At 35.4% G+C, this 24,546-nt stretch overlaps 1 protein-coding gene and 1 pseudogene across 7 annotated transcripts in view; one reads left to right on the forward strand and one right to left on the reverse strand.

The window, feature by feature from the left end:
- The window catches only part of Adam22 (ADAM metallopeptidase domain 22), a 229,243-nt gene that overhangs the window by 166,379 nt on the left and 38,318 nt on the right, over positions 1 to 24,546 (reverse strand). The gene's annotated exons all lie outside the window — the stretch shown is intronic.
- LOC114108488 (proteasome maturation protein pseudogene) lies at positions 657 to 23,825 on the forward strand (annotated as a pseudogene).

Consider the following 24,546-nt stretch of genomic DNA (forward strand, 5'->3'; position numbering starts at 1 on the left):
TATCAAATCTATGATTACACAGATGTTGATACTCCTTAGGAGGGTAAAGTAGTTATTTAGTATTTTTAAAATGACTCAATTTCAAGAAATATAGTCTGTAAATAGTAAGTAATATAGTCTGTAAATATAGTCTAAATATAGTAAATATAGAATTATAGTCTGTAAATAATAAAATAAGTAATACTCAGATATAGCTAATATTTTTTCTTTCCATGAATTTTTTTTCCTAGTGTTGAGGATTGAACATAGGACCTTCCACATGGTAGGCACATTCTCTACCTCTATGCTAAATCCCCAGCCACTTACTATCCTCCTGCCTCAGCCTCTAGAGTCACTGAGGTGGCTATGGGGATGAATTTTTTGTTGTTGTTTTGTTTTGTTGTTTTTGCACCAGGGGCATTTAACCACTGAGCCACATCCTCAGTCCATTTTATTTTTATCTTGAAACAGGTTCTCACTAAGTTGCTGAGGCTGGCTTTGACTTGCAATCCTCCTGCCTCAGTCTCCCAAGCTTCGGGGATTACAGGTATGTGCCACTGTGCCCAGCTGGCTGTAGGCATTTTAGGCATAAAAACAAAGAATCAGATCTAGGGAAATACAAGGTTTATACACTTTTTATTTACAGTTAAGTTAGTATTAGCCTTAGCGGTGTAGGAATGGTATCCAGGTATACTCCTCCAGCCCACTATGCAGACTCAACTGTCAATACAACAGGACCAAAAGTAAAAGGAAGTACAGGACCAAAGTCTTATCGCCATAGTGATGTGCCTGGTGATGCCAGACACTGAAGGATATAAGTAGTGGAAATAAAAAGTTCAAAATAAAAGCAAGTCTGGAAATTTTTTCCAGTTACCTCAAGTGTAAAATAATAAGCAGAGGATTCCATTACCATAGATGTCTAGTCAAAATTCAGAGTGTTTTCTTATCAGAAATATACTCCATATAAATGCACCATAATCTTCTTATTTGATGAAAATTCCATATTTGGTAAAATTTAAATACACCATTTTCAATACAATTTAGAAAGACATTTCAATAAAACTACTTAAAAATTATGATATCTGATACACACACACACACACACACACACATATATATATATATTCCTTGATATATATATCAAGGAACTTTCTTTCCTCATTTTTAAATTCATTTTTAAAAAATAAGAAAATTCAGATAAAACTTAATGAAATCTGAAACAAACCTGATAAAGAACTGAAACCAACTGAAATTATTTTGACACAGAGAAGCAAGTGATATGATTTTTTTCACTGTACCAAAAGCAGCAATTCATCAAGAAGTAATAAAAATAATGAATTGTCTTGTGACTTAACAATCTAATTATGAAAAGAACTTAAATCATATGAAATACTAGAAAAAGATCTACATTTTGTACTGGTTTGTCCTAAAACTGACAACATCACAGTATGCTACCAAATGAGGACACTGAGGACAAACCACTTAATGAGGATCATTAATTCAAAGTATTGATGATCAGTCACTCTTCCCCTGAAACTGGAAATGCCATCAAATCTCAGAGGTCATTATGATAAAGGTTTTACCAAATTAGAACAAAATTGATGAGGCATAAAAAGGTGAAAAGCCAAAAGATGTTTTTTTCTAAACTATCAATAAGTGAAAATAAATTTCCAACAAGTATGCTCCTGAAAAAATTGAATTATCTCCATATTCTCTGTATAGAAAATTTATTTCAGAATGATCACTGCATTAAGAGAGATGATTAGAAAGTAAGCAATCACAAAATGTAGATTGAAATGAAGAATTAGTATGTTAGGAAACTAAATTTTAAATGTCATATTTATGGATTTTATACAGTTTTTTTATTTTTTGGTTTTTGAAAAATATATTATTTATTTTATTATTTAATACTAATTTTCACATCTATTCTTAACATTGTAATTATAATTAAACTTTTTTTTCCTCCTTAAAAAGAGCACTTAAAATTATGTAACTCTCAGGCCTTACAAAACCTGCATCCAACTGTAGAGCTAGCCCTGCATCATATTAGTAAAATGCCAAGATAAGCCTACGTTAGTCAAATAAAGGTCATGTGGCAAATTCAGCATCCCTCTCTGCCTGAGCCCATCACCCACCCACCTCAGCATCTATGTCCTTACTATCCACCTAGCCCCAGAACCAAGATCTGAGCCTATCAATGTATTAAGATGAACGTCCACAAAAACAATTTAGGTCTAAAAAAGTGTACTGTTCTGCTGCCTTGAAACTCAAATAGTTTAAAAGTGGTGGATATCACAGTAATGGTTACAGCATTGGGTCAGTATTCTCCAGAATTTGCCTACTCAACAGGAACCATCTGCTTATCCACACAGTTTTCTCCACCCCTGCAGTGCCCAGAATGTCCCCTCCTCCCCAGGACCTGCATCCAGATCCTAGTATTACACTGAATTGTGTTGCAGTAAGTTAAAAATCTGCCCCCTTATTCAATCTCTTTTCTCTGAGCCCTGATTCCTAGTCATTCTTGTCACCAACAACCTTTGGGCTGACATCAGAATTCTCAATCGATCTGAGCCCACCACCCACAGTCCCCAAAGCCTTGAACTATAACTCTTGGTTGAATACTTTTAATCGAACGTGGGAAATGACCTGTCCAAATGCAGACTTGGCCTTCCCACCCAGACTGGTTTTCTCTTCTCTGACATTTGCCCAGAACATGCTGATTTTTTTCCCTTCATGCAGAACAAGATGCAACGCCAATCTGGCAGCCAATTGAGGCGATCTCCTGTCTCTATAATATACAAATGTAATGATGAGGGAATGGGTGAACAGCAGGTACCATAAAAAGTCAAACGATACTGGCAAGATTCTAGAAAAGTAAGAACTCTCACCACTCTTTCCAAAAAATAAGAAAAAAAGCTTTTCAAAAAGATCATTTTTGTTTTCAAGAGCACCCAAGTTCTTAATCTGAGAGGCAGAATATGTATTGCTTAAGAGTATAAACTCTGGCCCTAAGCAGACTATTAGATCCATCACATATTCCATGAGTGGCCTTACATAATTTACTGAATCTCTCCGTGCCTCAGTTTATTGTTGCGAATTTTGAATACACTAATGCAACTGAAGTACTTAGTAAGTGTATTCATCATTTAAAAAACTGGAACAGCCGCCTAGGACTTCAAATCCCCCTGAAAGACCTAAAAGTCGAAGTTTCCCTTCATTGGGATTTTCAGGTCTTTTCTAACTTACATCTTTCTGGACTCTCCTAACTATTCTGCAGTCTCATGCCAGTGTCTGCCTGTCCACCAGGGGTGAGCAACAAGTAATAATCCTGCTCACTTGTGAGTGCTCACAGGAGACACAACGCAAGGGCAATTTCCCAGGTTCCATGCACTTGGATATGGATCCAATAGGCATGCATGATGCAGAAATTTCCCCCACACTTCTCTGACCTTAGAAATTTTCTTAGGAACATTTCAAAACATCTCAAGGAATAACAGTTGCCCTTAAACAGTGACAAGTTTTTTTAAGCTTTCTGAAAATAGTTGCCTTTTCACTCAAAATATTCTTTTCTTAAGGAACAAAATTATCCTCCATTGGGAGACTATAATTTGTCTTTGTTTCCCAAATTTGAAATAGCTAAATATTTCACAATACCTTATTTAACTCTAGTGTGTAACTCCATCTTTTGGAATAATTTGAAAAGTGATTCTCAGGATATATCAAATTTGAGGGGGAAAAATCAAAGAATAAAGTTCACTGAAATTCCCAAGAAATTCCACAGAGTACCTGAGTTATGGCAGCAGCATGGCCAATTCACTTGATTTCCAACTGAGGCCCCAGTTATAGAACCCTGAACCAGTTATTTAATTCCTCTGAGTTTCCCCACTTGTAAAACAGAATTATCCTGAGGCTTAAAAAGAGATAGATATGAATATAAAGTTACTGGAACTGAGAAGGCAATTTTAAATTGACAATTTCTTTCCTGGGTTAGAGCTGTTTTAACTTTCGGCCTTTCTAATCTCTTCTAAGTATGTTTGTTCCAAATCTCCCAAGACTCCCCATTTTCCTGAGGGGCAGCAACGACATGCCTTCTGCAGCTGTCCGCCTTTACTGAGTAAAATTTTATTAGAGTTTTATAATTTTCTCTCCTCGACTCTTTTCATTCTGACCCCACTTAGTCACCGAAAATTACAATCTAACTAAAAGTTCCCACACTTAACACTTACCTTTGCTTATTTTATCTAGGATGAAGTTTTACTAATCCTGTTCCTTGGCCTGGGAATAACCTCCTTGTAAATGAATTACATCTTGGGTCAGGATCAAAAAGGAAGTGAAAACAATCTTGTCAAATAGTCAAGAAGAAGGTTCTTCCTCGCACAGATCATTATTCTTATCTGTCCTTGATAAATTTCTGGAGGTTTCCCCCTATTCTTTCTTATTAAATAAAATATCTTTGAAATTTGGTCCTTTTTTGACACCAACTATTTCTTTACTTTCTTTTTAAGCCATTAAATGTTTTCTTCATAGAGAAAAAGAATAAAAAACATCTTGTTCAGTGGCAAGTTGTTCTGGCATAATATTCTCTGGTTGTCTTGTTTTTTAGTTTTTATTTTTTTTTTCTTTTTTTATTCAGTGCTGAGGCTCAAACCCAGGGTTTTGCATGTGCTAAGCAAGCTCTCTACTTCAGAACTCAATTCCCAACCCCTGGCACAATATTCTTTCATGTTGGTAAAGTATGTCCTGAGGTCCTTTGGGAATGTACCCCTCATCCCCACTGAGCTCCCTGGTCTGGGAAGGATGGGTTCAGACCTAGATCCACACTGGCCTCAGCCAATGGCCACATCATATTTTCTGGCTACAGTGCCTGAACCAGCAATGAGCCTGTGACTCCATCAGAGCTGGTTCAAGAGGAGATTGAGATAATAGGACAGAGGAGGGCAGTCCTCCCTACTGGGCTGAACATGAAGGCACATGAAGTGTACACTGAGTTAGAAACTAAAGATGGAACACAGCAGAATTAAGAGCTGTCAAGCAACAGAGAACTGTAGACTAAAAAGCAGTACTACTTTGGATTTCACTCATGAGTCAATAAATCCTTTCCTTTGCTAATCTGAGTTAAAATGTTGTCATCTGCATGTCATCTGCATACACATCATACTTCACATGTGGCACAGTTGGTAACATTACATTTTCACAAAAACTTTTCTAGGTCAAATAGAACAAGAACATTTGTCATTTGAAAGTCATGAAAACTGACCCCCTTCCTCCCCAGAGAGATTATAACGGCAATGGTTGAGGTTATATAACCAGTAAGTTACAGAGCAACAGCCCAAACCTGCATCTTTTGAGTCCCTGCTCTGTCATAATTTTTCCTTTCTGTAAATATATTATAGAACTATCCAATGTGACCCCTTGCACCTTGCTAGTTCTTCATCTAAGGGCTAGACTCTATAGGACTTACTGGCTGGTTGATTGAAGTATAGACATTATTAGGCTACCACTTATGGGAAAATGTTCAGTATATACAATACTGTAAGCTTGATCAAAAAACATAAAGTGGCAGTATATAGTGTAGCATACATCAATTTAGCATTAAAGTTCAAAATCTCATCTTTCCATTTTGGAATGAGTATACCACACAGACATAAAAATGGAGTTTTAGTCACCTTTGTGAAGAGACAATGGTACCCTAGATATATATACAAGAGGGAATTATTTATTCCTAAATATTAACTTTTTTTGGTTTTCCACTGCCTTTCATGCTGTCTTGTCCCAAAATTTCTACATTATTTTTCTTCATATATTTTTATTCCCTTTGGAAAGACAGGCAGGCATCAGAGTACTAAGTGACCTTTTTGGAGGTTATCACATAAAATCTAACCAATCCCAATCCTGATTCCCAAAAATAGAAGCAATTGCAAGATAATACCATCAGTGCCCCACCTGGAATGCTGTCTGTAAAACAAAAACAAATAATAAACAGCAAATGAAAGAGATGGATAATCACCTTCCTTAAGGTCAGGGTAAAAACAAAGGCATGGTCTTCTTTTCTGCCTTTCCACTCCTTTAGTTCAGACATATTACAGTCCATTAAAATTGTGTTTATTACTGCTAAAAGTAAAGAATTTCCCTAAGCTTTAGTCTAAATGGACAAATATTCAAGTCGTCTTCAATATAGTCATCTATCTCAATGCTTCATTTGTAATTTTTGTTTAAAAAAAAGTCATGTAAGCTGAAATATATTTTGGGGGATCATAAAGTTGGTCTTTCAAAACCAAGACTTTTTATAATTTATCATAATGAATAATGCAAAACTAGACTATTTTCTTTGTGGATATAAAAACAAAATAAAAAGAACAGAATGAAGACATTAGTAACATCATGGATCTTCATTTCACATTTATTTTTCAAAATGATGCATGATCCTGAATATGTATGCCTCTTCCAGTTTTTGATCCCCTTTGACAACTATAAAATGAAAATAAGGTTCAATTTTAGCAACAATTCAAAAGAAATTCCTATTCAGACACTTATTACAGCTGTGTTTCTCATGCCCTTACTAAAATACTTAGCTTGAAAACCACACTGTGATTTGCTGTTCTAATTGATGCATATTTTTATCTCTCTGTACTCTTGCTTTCTGTCAACACTTTACTACATAGAGAAAACAGAGACCCAAACAGCGAGGAGGAGTTTAAACATAAAGCAGCAGGAGAGCTGTTTATTTTTCAAAAGAGAATATTTTGTATAGCAGGAATAGCCAACCAGATACCTTTAAAAAAATAAAATAAGGCATTACTTAACAAGACTGAATCTAAAGAAATGTTCCAGTATCAAAAATGCATTATTGCTGGGCGTGGTGGCACACACCTAACTGTAATCCCAAAAGCTTGGGAGGCTGAGGCAGGAGCATCGTAAATTCAAAGTCAGCCTCAGCAATTTAGCAAGGCCCTAAGCAACTTAGCCCAGTCTCAAAATAAAAAATAAAAAGAGCTGGGGATATAACTCAGTGGTTAAGTGACCCTGGGTTCAATCCCTGTACTCCCCCCCAAAAAAATTTTGATGCACCACTATTTCCAGGATTCATTAGTGGCTATTAAATTGGTAAACTGTCATTTTGAGACATGACATTTTATGGCAAATAATTTTAATAAAGATTTATCCAATAGAAAGTATTCAATTGAAAATAATTTTGGTAGCAGACCAAGCATCATGAGTTTCCCTTGCCAGAAGTTTTTAAATGCTTTAAACATTTCAAAAGACACTTGTAAACACAGAATTATGTATTTAAGATGGCCATCGGGTGCTTTCAGGGTGAGACAGAAGACCAGAGTTTGAATCACAGATCTGCCATCATTCTTTGATGAATTAAGTAGATTCTGAAGTCAGCACAAAGTTCAAATTTCATTTCTACATATTGACCCTGAACAAACTAGTCTCCCTGATTCTCGACCCCAGCACAATGGAGAAAATAACGACTTCTTTGGTTATGAGGATTAAATTAAGGACTACCCCACCATTTTGACTGTGTGTAATGTGAATTGTACAATGTTTCATAAACGTTACTTTCATCCTTTGCCTTTTTTGTCTTTAAAATAATGAACCTTTCTTCCAAAGTCCATTTTAGTTTTCTAAATTTGAATCTGGAGAACAAATTAACATCCTTTCTTTCAAGTAGTAAGTGCTACACATGTACCACTTCACAGTATTTTAAAATATAAATATAAATGCTTTCAAAAATATCTTTTACCAGCAAGTTTTTATAACACGCCCACAATCCCTTCACCAATCCTTGGGGCCAGATGTATTTTGGAGTTAGAAATTATTTAATTTTAGAAAGGTAGCATGTGCATATATCACGTGTCACTTAATGCCCCAAGCACAGTGAAGGATAACAACTACAATCAAATATACTAATATTTCTGTGCCAAATGACAATCATGTTAATTGGTATAAAGAATACAAATAGTCTAATGTATCATACTAGACAGAAGTCTGAAGATGTCCCCCAAGATTCCCATTCTTGGGTTATTAATACTGATCTAATACTGCATGAAGAAATTTCACACACAGAATTAAGGTTACTAAACAGCTGACTTTAAAATAGGAAGATCAGGGCTAGGGTTGTTTGTGGCTCAAGGGTAGAGAGCTTGCCTAGAATATTTGAGACACTGGGTTTGATTCTCAGCACTGCATATAAATAAATTTTTTAAAATGAAGGTTCACTGACAACTTTAAAATTTTTTTTAAATGGGAGATTATCCTGGATTATCCTGGGTGGGCCAAATATAATCTCATGAGTCCTTAAAAACAGAAGAGGAAGGCATAAGAGTTGGTGGGAGAAGATGGCAGAGGAGAAATGAGCCAGAAGGGGAGGGCTGAGATTCAAAGTCTGAGAAGGACTTAACCAGCCACTGCTGCCTTTGAAGGTAGAGTAAGGGCACCACTAGCCAGGAAATTCAAGCAACCTTTAAAGGACAATCCATGGCCAACAATCAGCAAAGCAGTGGGAACTGCAGTCCTATAATTTCAAGGAACAGAATTGTGTCAACAATCTAAAAACATGTAGAAGCAGATTATTTTTCAGAACCTCTAGAAAGAAGCACATCCTGCACAACACCTTGATTTAGGCCCATGAGACTCTAAGCAGAGAATGCGGCCAAGCCAGCTTGTACCCAAAATTCTGACCCATGGAATCAGTGAGATGGTAAATTTGTTGGTTTAAGTGGCTAACAATACAGCAGTAATACAAAACCAATACATGTACAGTTGAATGCCATGTTCAATGCCAAATATGTTGCTTCAAATTTATAAAATTTTTATTTTCAGAGCTTTGGAGATTTCAGAAATACACAGAAAGGATTCAGAACAATTTATTTATTTTATGTTTCATATATATTAACCACTATATCTGACAAGTACCCTATAAAACAGGCACTGTTACCATCCCTATTTTACAAGTAGAGAAATCCAGCCACTGACCAATTAACTAATTTGCCCACAGCCTCACAACTAGTAATTGGAATAGATTTTGAATACAGGCTGATTGACTATGGAGTCCATAAGTAGCCACTTGACTACCTTCCCTCTCTGTTGGTTGTATGGACCATTTAATCAAACATCTGCAATTGGCACAACAAAATATCTACAACAGGATGCCTAGGTGACCCCAGAATTTATACACTTTTTTTTTTCATACAAACCCTTGCACTGATCTTATGAGGCTGCATGTACTAATAATATTTCCTTTAGTGTTGCAGAATGAATGTTGGTGTCTTGCATAATTCGCATACTGAAATCCCAGTTTCCAATGCAGAGGTGTGAGGAGGGGGGCCTTTGGGTTGTGCTTAGGTCATGAGAGTGAGCTGGAACCAGTGGCCATATAAAAACACATACAAGTGGATGCAGTGGCACACACCTGTAATCCCAGTGACTTGAGAAGCTGCAGCAAAAGGATTATGAGTTCAAGGCCAGCCGCAGCAATTTAGTGAGGCACTGTCTCAAAATAAAAAATAAAAAAGGGCTGGGAATGTAGTAAAGTGGTAAAGTACCCCTGGATTGCTGTCATTTGCAAATCAGAAGAAGGACCTCACCAAGGACAAAATAAGCAAAAACACTGACCTTGGTCTTGCCAGCTTTTGGAACTGTGAGGAATTTATTTCTGTTGTTCACGCTACCTAGTCTATGGTATTTTTTTATGGCAGCTAAAACTAAGACATGCAGAAAACAGTACATTAGTCAACCAACCAGCAAAATCTGCTACCTGGAGTCTCCTGTTGTGTTGCCTTTCCTCCCCTATTATATTACAGATTCTGGAAATTTGTATCTACTATTGGATCTAAAATCCATGATAACCTGGTACCATGGTCATGTCCCTATTATTTCAAAATAAATCCTTGGTAACCAACTGAATGGCTGATCCACAATTTTCCACCTCAAGAATATAACACCTCAATTCAAAGGAAGCAACATAAGGCCCAGTAGGAATCTTCTTTAATCTAATTCATATCGGCCAGATTCAAAAGGGAAAAAAAATGGTCTTGGTTTTTTAACAAGATTTCTAGAAGATATTATTTTTATTAGAATGAGTGAAATAGTTTTTAATTACTGAACTGTAACAAAAAAAAAATCCTAATGGACTAGATGTAAGGGGAGGAGTAGCATATAGGCATGGGGTTGAGGTATGGACTACATTAAGATAGTGAGAAGAAACTGTAGCATGTGAGTGTTAGGAGGAAAAAACATGAGATCATTGGTTCTTAAACTTGAGCATAAATCAGAATCAGCCAAAAGGCTTGTTAAAACATAGTTTTCTGGGTCCCATCCATCAATGATTTTGATTTAGTACATGTAGGAGAGGACCCTGAATGTACATTTTCAACAATTTCCTAAAATGACTCTGCTGGTCCAAGGATCACACTGGGAAGACACTTCACTAGTTGGTCTGGGGTGGGACCCAGGTATTGGTTGTTTTGTAAACTCCTGAGATCATTTTAATATGCAGCTATGGTTGAGATCACTGGGTTAGCAACTCAGCTAATGAAGAAGATACAATGAAAACTTTGTTTGGACAGGATGACTCATCCAGAAGAGTAAATGCCCTTGGAGGGGAAGGTTTGCAGCAAGTGTATGGCCAGTGAGAAGTGCCCTTCTGAATTTCAAAAAAAAGAGACCTCTGAACATTGCCCAGTAGCAACCAACAGTGTACACGGGGGAGAACTGCAGCCATTCCATTTTAGCACTGTGATCCCCAAGATAATTTTTACAGAAGGAGGGATATATCAACATCTGTTATTTATCTCAAATCCTCTTGTATTCATATCCATAGCCATGTGTTGCTAGTTATAAAAGGCCTTTAAAAAAATATTGCTGGAAGGGCTATTTCAAAGACATTTCACTACTATGGCTTTGAAGAATATCTACTCATAATGAACTTCAGGAAGTTTCTGTGTTTGCACATTTCAATACAAAGTACTAGACGGGCATGGTGGAACATGCCTTGGAGGCTGAGGGAGGAGCATCACAAATTTGAGGCCAACCTAGGCAAGGTAGTAAGACCTTGTATCAAAATAAAAAAATAATTGAAAAAAAAAGCAGGACTGCAGATGTAGCTCAGCAGTAAAGCATCCTTGGGTTCAATCACCCCTACTCTACATACATACATACATACATACATACATGAAAATGGCAAAGTGAAAACTGGCACTTTCTGTCACCTATGTTGAGCTTTTGTTGTCTATCAGACTCTGAACTACAAGTTTTAGTAGTGGAATCAGGGTATGAACAGAGACAGAAAAAGCACATTTGAAAAAAAAAAAAAAGAGCTAATGAATTAGATTCACATAAAATTAGACCCAGAGAGGCAGAAAGCAATGAGGGAAGGTATCTTAAGTGACAACAATGATACCAGATCTCACAGACAACCTGGCTTAAGAATGAAAATCAACTAACCACTTTTACAATTGTGGAAAATACTTCAATTAATACAAACTACAAAATAATTTCTGTAAAAAAAAATAAGGGTTATTTTTAGTATGATATTTATATCAAAATATAGAAGATTTCATGGCTAGCATTATTAATAATTTCATTAGGTGCTAATTTATAGTTTACGTTCTTTCCCTAAATATTATTGCTTGAGTGTCCAGGATCTCTTGGAGAAGTCTGGTGTCAATATGAGTTCATGAGCTCAAATCATCCTTTGAGGAAGACACAAACATGGGTGTGTATGTGTATGTTTGACAATGAAGTTGAAGAGCTATCACAGTGCTCAAAATCCTACCCTATCCTCCTACCTGTCCTAAAAATACCCTGTTTTATAGTCAATCCTTTGAATTTTCCAAAAGAGACAAGAATATCTCTAAAAAGTCACATACATGTGCAAAGAAGGGGGCTAGAACTAGCCAGCACATCACAATGGATTATTATCAGAGATTAAGTGTTGCTAACCCAGTGATCTCAACCATGGCTTCATATTAAAATTGTGACAAACCCAAGGTATCTAGGGACCACACTGCACTTCAGGGGCAGAAAAAATGCACATACCCAGTATAGTGATGGAAGGGCTAAATGCAGACAAGAATGGCTTGAGGCATACTGACTTACAACAGAGGGAAGCTATTGGCTCGGGGTGTCCAGAGTTAGGTCAGTAGAAAGCCGAATTTCAGTGTGCCCAGAACTATTCTTGGCACCCTGAAATTCAATATTTCTAATCTGATTATTTATAGCAAAAGTTACTAGAATGAAAAAATGTTAAAGCATGTTATTTAAGGATCTCAGTGGATGTGAACAATAAGATATACATGGATGATCAACGATTAGAGAATTCAATTAAAAAACCCAGTTTTACTGTCACATGACTCACTGTTCTTAATAACAGGAGCTCCTCTTAGATCAAGTGTAAAGGATGCATATTTAGTCCATAGAGGGTTCTCATTTCAGCCAGTCTGTGGAATGAACTTGGCAGCAATATTACAGTAGTGCTCAAGTCCATTAATTTTTTCAAGGTCACCTTTATCCAAAATTCTCTTTGTCAGACTTTGTTGGTTATCTCTCCAACATCACCTCCATATTCTAGAGCTATAGAACTCTGACCGGTCAGCTAGCAGAAACTGATTGGACCAAGATGCTCTCTTCTGGTGGAGCTGGGTGAACTCACCCCAGCTTCAGGGTGATCCCAGTTAGCAGCAACTAATCCAAAGGCATCTTTCCCTTTACCAAAGGTTGAGCTATTGGTTTCGGGTGTCCAGAGTTAGGTCAACAGAGGGCTGAATTTCCTCCTCCTCCTTCAGGAGGAGGATGATTGACTCAATTATGGCCAATAAGGTTTCAAAAGTTTTAATAAAAAGGTACCTGGTTCCTACAGTGAGACAGAGAAAGGGGGGGGGGGGGTCTTTTCATCTTTTCTGGACAGAAGACTGGCAAAGGTACATATCTGGAATTACTCTTGGGGTCTAGATTCGCAGTTATGTGAGACAGGAATCTCATTTTGTTCAGGATTCTTTGAGTCAGACTTTTCTATTCCTTTCAGACCAAACATTGTCAAATGTGCTATAGGAAAACAAGTTCATAACACAAATAAGTAAAATCACTATTTATGGTAGATCTAAAAAGCAATACTACCTATGGAAATCTGGAATTAAATTGTGACTCAAAAAACACTTATCAAAGTAGGCTTATTAAACAGTTCAGACCATACCAGGCATTTTTTTTTAATTTTAATATTTATTTATTTTTTTAGTTTTCGGCAGACACAACATCTTTGCTTGTATGTGGTGCTGAGGATCGAACCCGGGCCGCACACATGCCAGGCGAGCGCGCTACCGCTTGAGCCACCTCCCCAGCCCCATACCAGGCATTTTTTTTAATGATTAATCAAACTTCTATACTGCTATCAAAGTTATCCTTCTGGAAATACTACTGATTCTAAAACTCACTTAAAAACACTGACAGTCTGCCATTACCAATGAAGTAAAGTCCTTAATAGGGCAATCAAGACCTCAGTCTCACTTCAATAACAAGAAAGCTTTATCTCCCAGCCCTCTCCAGCTCCCTAAGCTTCATGCAACTCTGCCCCAGGGCAGTATCACCATATCATTGTTCTCTTTTCTCTGTTTAGAAAACCACTGCCCTAGCAAAATTTCACACAGCTTAAGACCTAGGAAAAAACAACTCCATTTTTGTGAAGTTTTATCTGAAGTCCTTTATTGGGCAAAATTGTTCATTCCTTCCCTAGGTCATATCATTAGAATTACAGCTTTTTATCATTTTGTACCTAGGTCACCAAACAACATGTTTCTTCACATGATCAAGAGTAACTTTAGGGCTTACAGATCTCTGATCATATGTCATATGGTTGTGAGCAAAAAGGACATTCAGTATTTCACTAGTGGGTTTCAAGAGTGTTTCAATCTTAGGGATAGTAAGAACTTGTTCCTTAGAATTCTAATGTTTCTTTAAAATGTTGATCAGTACCTTGATCCCCACCTATGCTAACCACCATGGCATTCTAAAAGGAATTATATCTGAGATCAACTTAATTAATAAGTGTAAGGCAATCTTCCCAAAAGTCAAAGAACTGAAATGCTTTTTTTAATGTTTCCTGTTGGTTCAATATTTGATTAACAATAAGAAATAGTAAAGGCTGTCATCTGGCCTTTCTTATGAAATAAGTAGAGAAGATAATGATATACAATTGAAACAGCAAAATGAAGACCACAATCAGCTTATAAATCAGTCACAGTAAGAAGCTAGAAGTCAATTATAAAATAAAAAGCCAAAACCAAGAAGTCTCTCTTGCTGTCTCAGAAAGCAAAGAAGCATTTAAGGATTAATGGGTCAAATCAAAATGGCACTGAAACCAAAGGCTCCCACTAGTCAACTTGGGGACAACTGAGCATCACAAAGAACAATCAATAACTTCATTTGAATGTAAATATTGCATAAAAATCTGCAACTCCATTCTACCTTTAAATTTTTAGGAGAGAGAAAGGTACCTTTCTGTTTAGTGATGAAAATACGGATGACAAAACTGTAAAGAAAAATCATTGAAATGATTATCACTGAAGTCAGGGTGGTTATTTCTTTTTTTAAAATATTTTTTAGATGTTGATGGACCTTTATTTTATTCATTTATTTATATGCAGTGCTGAGAATTGAACCCAGTGCCTCACACATGCTAGGCAAGCACTCTACCACTGAGTCACAACCCATCCATCACTGTTTGTATCTCTACCAAGACCAGGCTGCCATGAACCTGAGGACAAAAAAACCCCAAAACCTAACGGAGTGTCCAGCATGTGGTGGGTGCTCTACAGAAACTCAGTGGATGAATTGGTGAGTGGTTGAACACTTGCCTCGCATGTGTGAGGCCCTGGGTTCAATCCTCAGCACCACATAAAATAAATAAATAAAGATTTTTTTTTTTTTTAAAAAGAAGCCTAAAACAAATTCTCTTCCAATATGTTCCAGTTTCAAGCCACACACATTAAGCAGCAACCAGCCCAAATGCATTTAAATGGAAAATAATTCACTTTTTTAAATTTTTTATCATCTCTATTAAAAACAGTATCAAAGAAAACAAAATGTTATGAATTTTCTATCAGCCAGCAGATAGGAGGGTATTAATAGTACATGTGAATAAAATAATAATAAACATGTACACAAAATAGTTTAGTTTTTTGCTTCTATTTCTGAAGATATTTCAGGATCTTAGTCTGTACTAGGGTCATCAGTAAGAACTCTGACTATAAAATGCTGAATGCTCTAAATATAAAATATACGAAAGATTGAACCAATTCGTACTGAACTCTGAACATATAAATTCTACTTTAAATTTAATTCTTCATATCAATTTTCCTTTCTTTTTATTTCTTTTATTAATCATTTAACAAAAATGAGTCTGAATAAAAATTATTTAAACTTTCTTTTTTCTATTTCTATTCTATATATATGGAAATTTGTCATAACTGTAGTTTTCATCTAAGGAATAATGTCGGGGTTTTGTTTTGTGTTCGGCTTCTTTCATTTTTGAGACAGGATCTTGCTACATTGCCTAGACTGGTCTTGAACTCCTAGACGCAGGCATCCTATCACCTCAACCATCCAAGCAGCTGGGACTACAGGTGTGCGTACCACACCTGGCTCAGAAATAATATTTTGATTGAAGAGCACAATCATAAATGAAAGCATATTATAAGTTTTTTAATTATCCTATGTTTTAATATTTCACCTTATAGAAGCAAATTTAAACTTTCATGTGGAAATATCTCTGATTAGGCATAAATCTTGACTTTAGACTCTGGCAATAAAGCATATGCATACAGTAGAATTAATTGTTCATTTGCAAATTTTTCTTCCCTTGAGCAGACAGAACATAATAAACCAATTGTTTTAGGGACATATTCCATGTTTTTGTTTCTGTGACTATAGTTTCTCTTTTAGAAGAACAAAGTGGAGACATTCTCTAGACCAGGACTAAAGAAAAGTGGCTGTATGTGCTTTTTTTTTCTTTTTAATTAGTTAATTAATTGATTTTAATTAGGTATATATGACATCAGAATGCATTTTGATTCATTGTACACAACTGCGGCACAACTTTTCATTTCTCTGGTTGTACACAATGTAGCATCACACCATATGTGCAGTCATACGTGTACCTAGGGTAATGATGTCCATCTCATTCCACCATCATCCCTGCCCCCATGCACCCTCCCCACCCATATGTGCTTTTGAATTTAAGAGAGTCACCTGGTGATTCTACCATTTCTGACCCCCTAAGAATCTAAGGCAGAGAAAAACACAAGAGCAAGACAAAGGATAAACTCGAGGCTTCCACAGGCCCCACTTCTCCAACTTCTCTGAGTTGGATAAACCTAAGTTAAGGTGAAATAATTATTGCAGCAAATTATCATAAGATTTTCTTAAAACAAAATATGAAAATATGACTTGTATCAAAATGCAAATACCTTTTCATAAAATGTTAACTTAATATGTAACCTATCTTAAAACAAATTTCTTTCTCTTTTTCTTCTTTTTTTTTTTTTTTTCCAGTGCCAGGGATCAAACCCAGTAAACATAGTGCATGTTCAGCAAGAGCTCTACTACTGAACCACACCTCCATATCAGTTTTCCAGTTTTTTATCCTTGAGTGCCAGGGATGTGGCCAGGCAAATAGGAGCACACTAACTGAATAGGCCCTACATGGGGTTGCTATACAGTGGTCCTCACAGAGCGACATCACAGTGCCTTTCTCTGCAAAATCCCATAGCTTTATAACAGTAACTTAGCTAAAGTTCCTCATAGCTACCATTCACACAACTGTGGCCAAGCCACCAAGTTGCAATGGTGTGTATGACCCCCTTCCTAACCTCAAAACATGGCACCGTCTCTTGCTCCCTGTGGATTCTTATCCTATGTATTCCATGGCCATTTCCTAAGAGGAAATTCAAACTGACTTTTATTCTCTACCAGTTTCCAGAAGGAATCTTGAGCCTTTGAAAAACTTTCATTTTAATAAGTAGGATATTGGGCCGGGGTTGTGTGGCTCAGCGGTAGAGAGCTCGCCTAGCACGTGCGAGGCCCTGGGTTCGATCCTCAGCACCACATAAAAATAAATAAATAAAATATTGTGTCCAACTACAACTAAAAAATTAATATTAAAAAAAATAACTAGGATATTAACCTTTGCTTCTTTGCAGTATATCTAACATTAGTACTTCTACATCATTTTTAGGCCAAAACTGTTCAATTTTAGACAAAATAAGAGTCAACTGAGAATAACATGGTCACACTCCATGCTTGAGAATGATGACAGTCAATGCTCATGGGACAAGGGTGTACAGTACAATCTGCCATACCTGTTCTCACTGGCTGAGAAGATGTGCCAACAAGTGAAGTATAAGAGAATATACTTATATACACAGTGTGTGGTAACAGATTGATATACCCATAATAAGGAAAATATTTCAGAGACAAAGAGCAACAAGTCAGCTCTGTGCAGATGGTATCACCTGGGGTAAGCATGTACCTTATACCTCACTTTAATACAAAGATTTTACTAAAAAACAAATACAGCTATTACAGAACACGTTTTCAATTGCCCAAATTAGATAGTTTACCTTGTAGAGATTTTAAAAGATATCCAATATTTTATTTTTATAAGATACTCAATATCTTTTTTTTTAATGGTGCCAGGGATTAAACTCAGGGTTTTGTGCATGGTAGGCAAGCACTCTACCAACTAAGCTATTTCCCCAGCCCCAAGATACCCAATATCTTAATAGCCATTGTCATAAACTTAAATTACATTAATGTTTAGGGAATTCAATTCACTGTAGCCGGTTAAGTTCCCTGTTGTTGATCTATGTTGCTACCACCAGTAGACAATTGAGCAAGATTCAATCATTTGACACCTGAAAGAAAAATAGCAATTAACTGATGATATGATCTTTAATATGTCTCCCAATTGTTATAAAAACTGAAAACAATTTCTACGATAAGTATGTAAAAACAGCTAATTTCATTACAAATTTCATTGATGCACCTAAAAATATTGACTGTATCTAGAAAATTATATTTTTGACTCATTTGGTAAATTTGTAACAAAAATATACATCAATCTTTTCAAGCATAAAAATGGCTTTATTTGGTATTTTCCTTGGAAAACTAAGAACTATAAATAGTCTTGATTATATTAAATAATACTATAATTATTTTTTATTTACAATTTAAATAATGTGCTTATAAGTGTGCTATAATCTCCAGATTTCCCTTTAAAAAAAAAAGAGCAGGTAGTGCTAAAAGACATTAACAGGTCATACTAAATAATCAAATTAAAGATAGCATGTCTGGGGGCTGGGGTTGTGGCTCAGAGGTAGAGCGCTTGCCTAGCATGTGTGACGCTCTAGGTTCGATTCTCAGCACCACATACAAATAAGTAAAAAAAAAATTCATCAGGGCTGGAGTTGTGGCTCAGCAGCAGAACACTCGCCTAGCACATGCGAGGCCCTGGGTTCAATCCTCAGCACCACATAAAAATAAATAAAATAAAGGTATTGTGTCCAACTACAACTAAAAAATAAATTTAAAAAATTCATCAACAACTAATAAAAATATTTTTTAAAAAAAGACAGCATGTCTGTATTAAAGCTATACTTTCAAAACCTAAAGCAGAACATTTAGCTAACCAATAACATAAGCATGCATGTACAGGGGTCTGACTCCACCCTGCTCAGCTCTTGTCTATCCTTATGAAAGGACTGACTCCAGCCTTGCACAATATCCTCCCTACCCAGGAGTCCAGCCTTCTGAACCCTATAGAAGATTCCAGCCCATGGGGTCTGAAAACCTCTGAGATTCCTTCTAGACACTTCTTCAGAAACAATTTTCCAGGTCTTAGCTTTAGTAGTGGTCTTTGCCTTAGAAGACTCTTGAGCTGTTTGCCAGGCATTTCTAGTGGACTTTCTAGTATCTTCCAATCCAGTTCCCCTTTGCTCTGGGCTCTGCAGCCAAAGGCATCCCAATAATAACCAAGGCAACCCTGAGCTGAGATCAAAAATTTTTTTTTCCTGTCTCAAAATGGGATAGGGAGGAAGAGCATGAGAAGAAGACTTCTACTAAGTAGGGAAGAGAGGTGGGAGGGAAAAAGAGGGAGAAGAGGAGTTGCACGGAAGATGGAAGGAGAACCTCATTGTTATACAGAATACATATATGATGTTGTGATGAGAAAAAGAAAAAAAAGTGTGTCACATTAGATTGGATAGAGAGAAAGGATGGGAGAGGAGAGGAGGAATAGGGGGGATAGGAAGGGCAGCAGAATAGAATAGACAATATGATTGATGTATGTACATTTCATGTATGTATTATATGCCAAAATACATTCTGCTGTCATGTATGACTAAAAAAAATAAAAATAAATCATATGGCAAAAAAAAAAAAAAGATTTCCTGCCTATGAGAGGGAGTTATTAGACTTGCAGAAGCCCAGTTTTGGGATTCACAATTTATAACTATCACTGTTCAACCTAGAACAAGCACTCTACCAACTGAGCTAAATGAAACATGTTTCGTCTAAGGTCTAAGAAATGTGAGGTATACATAAAGTCTCTTAGGATATTCAGTCAATGGTAGAATCTTAACCCTTAAAAAGTTTCAAAAATCCAGTATCCATTTCAGAGCATAAGATCATAGCCATGAGAATTATGGAATTCTTTCCATCCTTACAATGATTATAAAACTGAAAGCCTAAAGCCTTAATAACTATTTATACCTGACATAGCATTTATAGAAAAACAGCTATCAGCACCATTGAAAAAAAAGTCAAAAGTCTTCTTTGAAAAAGTTTCATATTTCTTAAGCAATTAAACACAAAACTACAATGTGACTTAACCATTCCACTTCTAGGAATCTACCCAAAAGAAATGCAAACATATCCACATAAAAACTCGCATACAAATGTTCAAAGTAACATTATTTGAATAGCCAAAAATAATGGGGAAAAAATCTAAATGGCCATGATCAAATGAATGAATAGTTACAAGGAGATATCTCTATATAATGAAATAATAAAAAGTAATGAACAAGTGACATATAGTACATCATAGAGGAATTTTAAATATGTGCCAACTAAAAGAAGCTAGACATAGGAACAGATGTTTTATATATATATATATAGTTATATATATATATATAGTTATATATATAGTTATAGTTATATATACACACACATACATACACACACACACACACACACACATATATATATATATATATGACAGATGTTATATATTATATTCCTTTTTAAAGAAATATCCAGAAAAGACAAACTTAGACAGAAACTAAATTAGTAATTGCCTGGGCTGGGGATAGAAATAGATATTACATGTAAAGGGGGATAAGAAATCTTATTGGAGGAAAGAAAAGTGCTTTAAAACTTATTTATTGTGATTATAGCACCACTCAGCAAAATCACTAAAAACCATTTAATTGTATACTTGAAATGAGTGAGTTTTATGAAATGTGAAATATACTTCAATAAAATTATTCTTAAAAATCAAAACTATTGATTTTATGCAATAGATAGGTTCCTAAAAGTCTGTATGTTACATTTGATGATATATTTAATAAGATAATGATAAAATAATAACACTATCATAATAAATTTTAGAAATTATTTTCTATCAGATAATAAAGCTGAAACTCTCCATGGCATGGACAATTGCTTGAAAAAATACAATTTCCCAAGCTGGCTTAAGAATAAATAGAAAATCTGAATGCATCAATAACCATAACAAAAACTATTTATCAAATATTAGACAGGAGGATCATGAGTTCAAAGCCAGCCTCAGCAACCACAAGGCGCTAAGCAACTCAGTGAGACCCTGTCTCTAAATGAAATACAAAATAGGGCTGGAGATATGGCTCAGTGGTTGAGTGCCCCTGAGTTCAATCCCTGGTGCCCCCCCCCCAAAAAAAAAAGGTTCCTAGACTAATCAAGATAAAAATAAGGATGTTTTAATCTTTACAAATATACATGTATATGTAAAATATTTACATTTAAAACATATAAACATGCATAAATATATTTAGTTCTGACAGTATTACTTGGTAATAACAGCATTTTTGTCTTGGTTATTCTGATAGTATGAATGTCTCTAGAATAAGTAGAAATGTTGACTATTTATTTATGAGAGCTAGTTTTTTTCATGTTACCATTTGAAACAGTACATGTACTGTGTGTGTGTGTGTGTGTGATATACAAATGTGCACTTAGATATATAAATTTCCATTCTACACAAGAAAAATTTTCAGGAAACCTTCTATAAAGACATAAAATAATTTCATTTTAAACATCTTTTTAACATTTGATGCAAAACAAAGAATAGTACTAACCTTACTTATTATTATACATACAAAAATTCTAAATAATATAACAGCAAATTTATTTTAACAGTTAGAAATAGAGTACCTGGAGAGATGAATCTTAAAATTTTAAGCAAGAAACTGCCTTAAAATGCAATCCTCTGCAGCATTCTACAATGGAAACTAAAATTTGCAACTGAGTATCCCTTGATTTTTTCATGACAGGTCTCAATAGTATACCCTGGGGAGTTCTCTGAACCCTTGGGAAAGCTTGAACCAGTACAGAAAATCAATTACACTTGCCTCAAGGTGTTAATTGCAGAGTTGTGTCACTCATGCTTGTTTGTAAACTACTCTCTTTCCTTTTCTAAGCATTAGATAAGAAAACTAGGAGTCAGAGCCTGAGCATGAGAGCTATGTGACCAGATCTATTCTTCTTCTCATAATAGAAGAAAGACTGTGACAAGGAAATATATTTGGTGATCAGGACTTCAGACATGCCGCACATGTGATGGTTTAAACTTGAATAAGCCATGCTTTGGAAAAGGTACTGTCAAGCTACAGGAGTCAGATCATAACTCTGAGAGTAGCAGTCCATCTTTGCTTTCTGAAAATAGATGTCCCCATTGCTTTCACCCTGAGACAGTATGCAAAGTGCCTTGAATGGGAAGGAAAGAAAGGGCTTGCCCTTTTCTCTGCCTGCCTCTGAGCAGAGGATCTGCTCTCCGGTAATGACACTGACCCTCCACAAGAAGGCCCATAGATGTGTGTGAGTGTGTAGGTTCCGGAAGTAACAACTGTAGCAGATGTTAGTAGCCATCACCGGTGAAGGGCAGCTGTACCCAGAAGAGCAGCTGTCATGTGGTCTCTGCAGGGTATCTGTCAGTGGCAGCAATATAAGGGCAAGATAAAAGGCTAGAAACCAAATCTCAGAAATACTTAAGGGAAACACTTGGGGATGAAAGTAATTTACTGTAGAAGGACCAGAAGGGTCTTGTGCCATAATAATTTAGATAAAAACAGTAAGCATGATTCCATTTTAAAGTTACAACTGAGAAGGCCAGGGACATATAGGATATCCAACATGGCAAAGCAGAGTTTATTCTCTGCAGTTAAGAATAATTTTTAATATTGGGAAACACTGATATAATAAATCACAGTAACAGTTAAATAAGAAAATTCATAGGCTCAGTTTAATTGACTGAAAAGTCATTTAATAAAATCAAATAGTCATTCCTTTAAAACTTAATAAACAAGATGCAGGATGCTGCACTAACATAATAAAGACTAGCTCTCGCAAACCAGTAATCTATATTCTACCTAATGAATACTAGAGATATCTCTGTCTTCAAAAGAAACAGGACAAAATTACTATTATCATTGAATTACACAGTTTAAAAACTTTTAGAATAAACACTAAGGTGTAAAAATAGTAATAAAAAGTATCATTTTGAAAATTAAAAACCTCTCATGATTTGCCATTCACATTATTGTCAAACTATAATGTCATTGTCAAATCCAAGAGAAAAAAAACCATTAGTAATATTTAGAATATTCAATAAGTCAATGGCTTTCTCTATAACATCAACAACTAATCACAAATATGATGGGAAAATGTCAGATCCATATAGAAACAAAAACAAATAACAACTTCCAGGAAAATTTGCTTCATAAAATGTGTAAGCCTATAAAAACAAAAATATTAAGTTTTACTGAAAGATATAAAATACTTATATTTTTAAAAATACACTACAATCTTGGATAGAAAGAGTCAATAGTGTAAACAAATGCCCTCTTTTTTCCAAATTAAAAATAGATTTACAACAGTCCAAAAATTCCAAAGGTGAAGTGATGAAAATTATTTTGAATTTCCATTTTAGAAAAGGAGAAAATACCTATGATAATTTTGTAAAAGACAACTAATCATGAGGGGCTGAGAGGCTGTTAATAGAGCAGACTAAAGATAATACCAGAGGACGTGGCTTTCTGTTAAAGGACAGTACTCCGCTGCACTCAGCAAACGCGCCTTTTCAAATTCATGACCTTTTTCAAAAAGTTGTTCTTGTGTGAAGAAAAATGAACTTTCACTCAATCATCCCCTTAAATTAGTAATATTTATAATTAATTATTAGTAATCAGAAAAAAAGGAAAAATTCAACTCAACCAAGAATTTTTCTATACTGGGAAACATACAGTGTGTATTTTCTCCACTAAAAGACACATGGAATTCTCAACAGTACAGCAGGTTCAGCATCTTCCATTTCTTTCCAGTTCAATCTCTCACTGGATATTTTGAGTGGTTGTGATGAACCTATTGGATTTGAAGAGTCTCTTAATGATCTATCACAAACTGAACTAATGAGAGCACCACACTTGATGGTGGAATATAAACTTGGTGTACTGTTATACAATGTGCTATTCATGAAAACAGGCTACATCTTGTGTATAGTTGTGGGTTCCATTGTTGCTGTTGTTGTTATAATTTGATGGACACAACATTAAAAGTACTGGTGCATGAAAAATTTTGCCTAAATAGTATCAACAACCCCTTGAAATCATTTGAATCTTTGGTTTATGATCATGCTATAATCAAAAGCATTAAAGGGAAATGATGTTAAAACTCCAAATTAAAATAGCCCTCTATGTCTTTAAAAATTGTTGCTCATGAATATTATAAAATTGTTTATAAGTTCCAATTAAACCTATTTTCTAGGTATTCCGTATATGTAATTTTTTAAAAATCAGTATTTGAATCTGAAAACTTCACAGTTGCATCTTTCACTATAAACATCTGCTATTTATATTGGTGGTATTTCAAATTGAGAACATTATATTTATATACTTAATCTTTTTTCAGTATAGTCAGTTAATACTTATGAGAACAGTATTTGTTGTATTGATACCATTTTAGAATTATAGCGATTATTAGATTCTTTCATGTTGAAAAGTGTAAAAAAGAAAGAAAGTGAGGTTTTTTCCTACCAGCTATTAAAACACATGGCAAAGCAATGAATGAACAGTATAATACCAGGCTCCCAAATCAATGAATAGATCTTTAGAAGAGATTGCTTTGAAAATAACATTAAAATATAGAATAACCGAATCTGATGAATAAATGATCATAAGTCAGTTAGGGAAGGAGTGAATAATGCAACAGAGTGTGCAGAAATCAATAGCCCCTGCTTAGACTATCATCCAAAGTCTTTCT

The sequence above is a fragment of the Marmota flaviventris genome, chromosome 1, assembly GCF_047511675.1.
Source record: "Marmota flaviventris isolate mMarFla1 chromosome 1, mMarFla1.hap1, whole genome shotgun sequence".
NCBI lineage: Eukaryota > Metazoa > Chordata > Mammalia > Rodentia > Sciuridae > Marmota > Marmota flaviventris.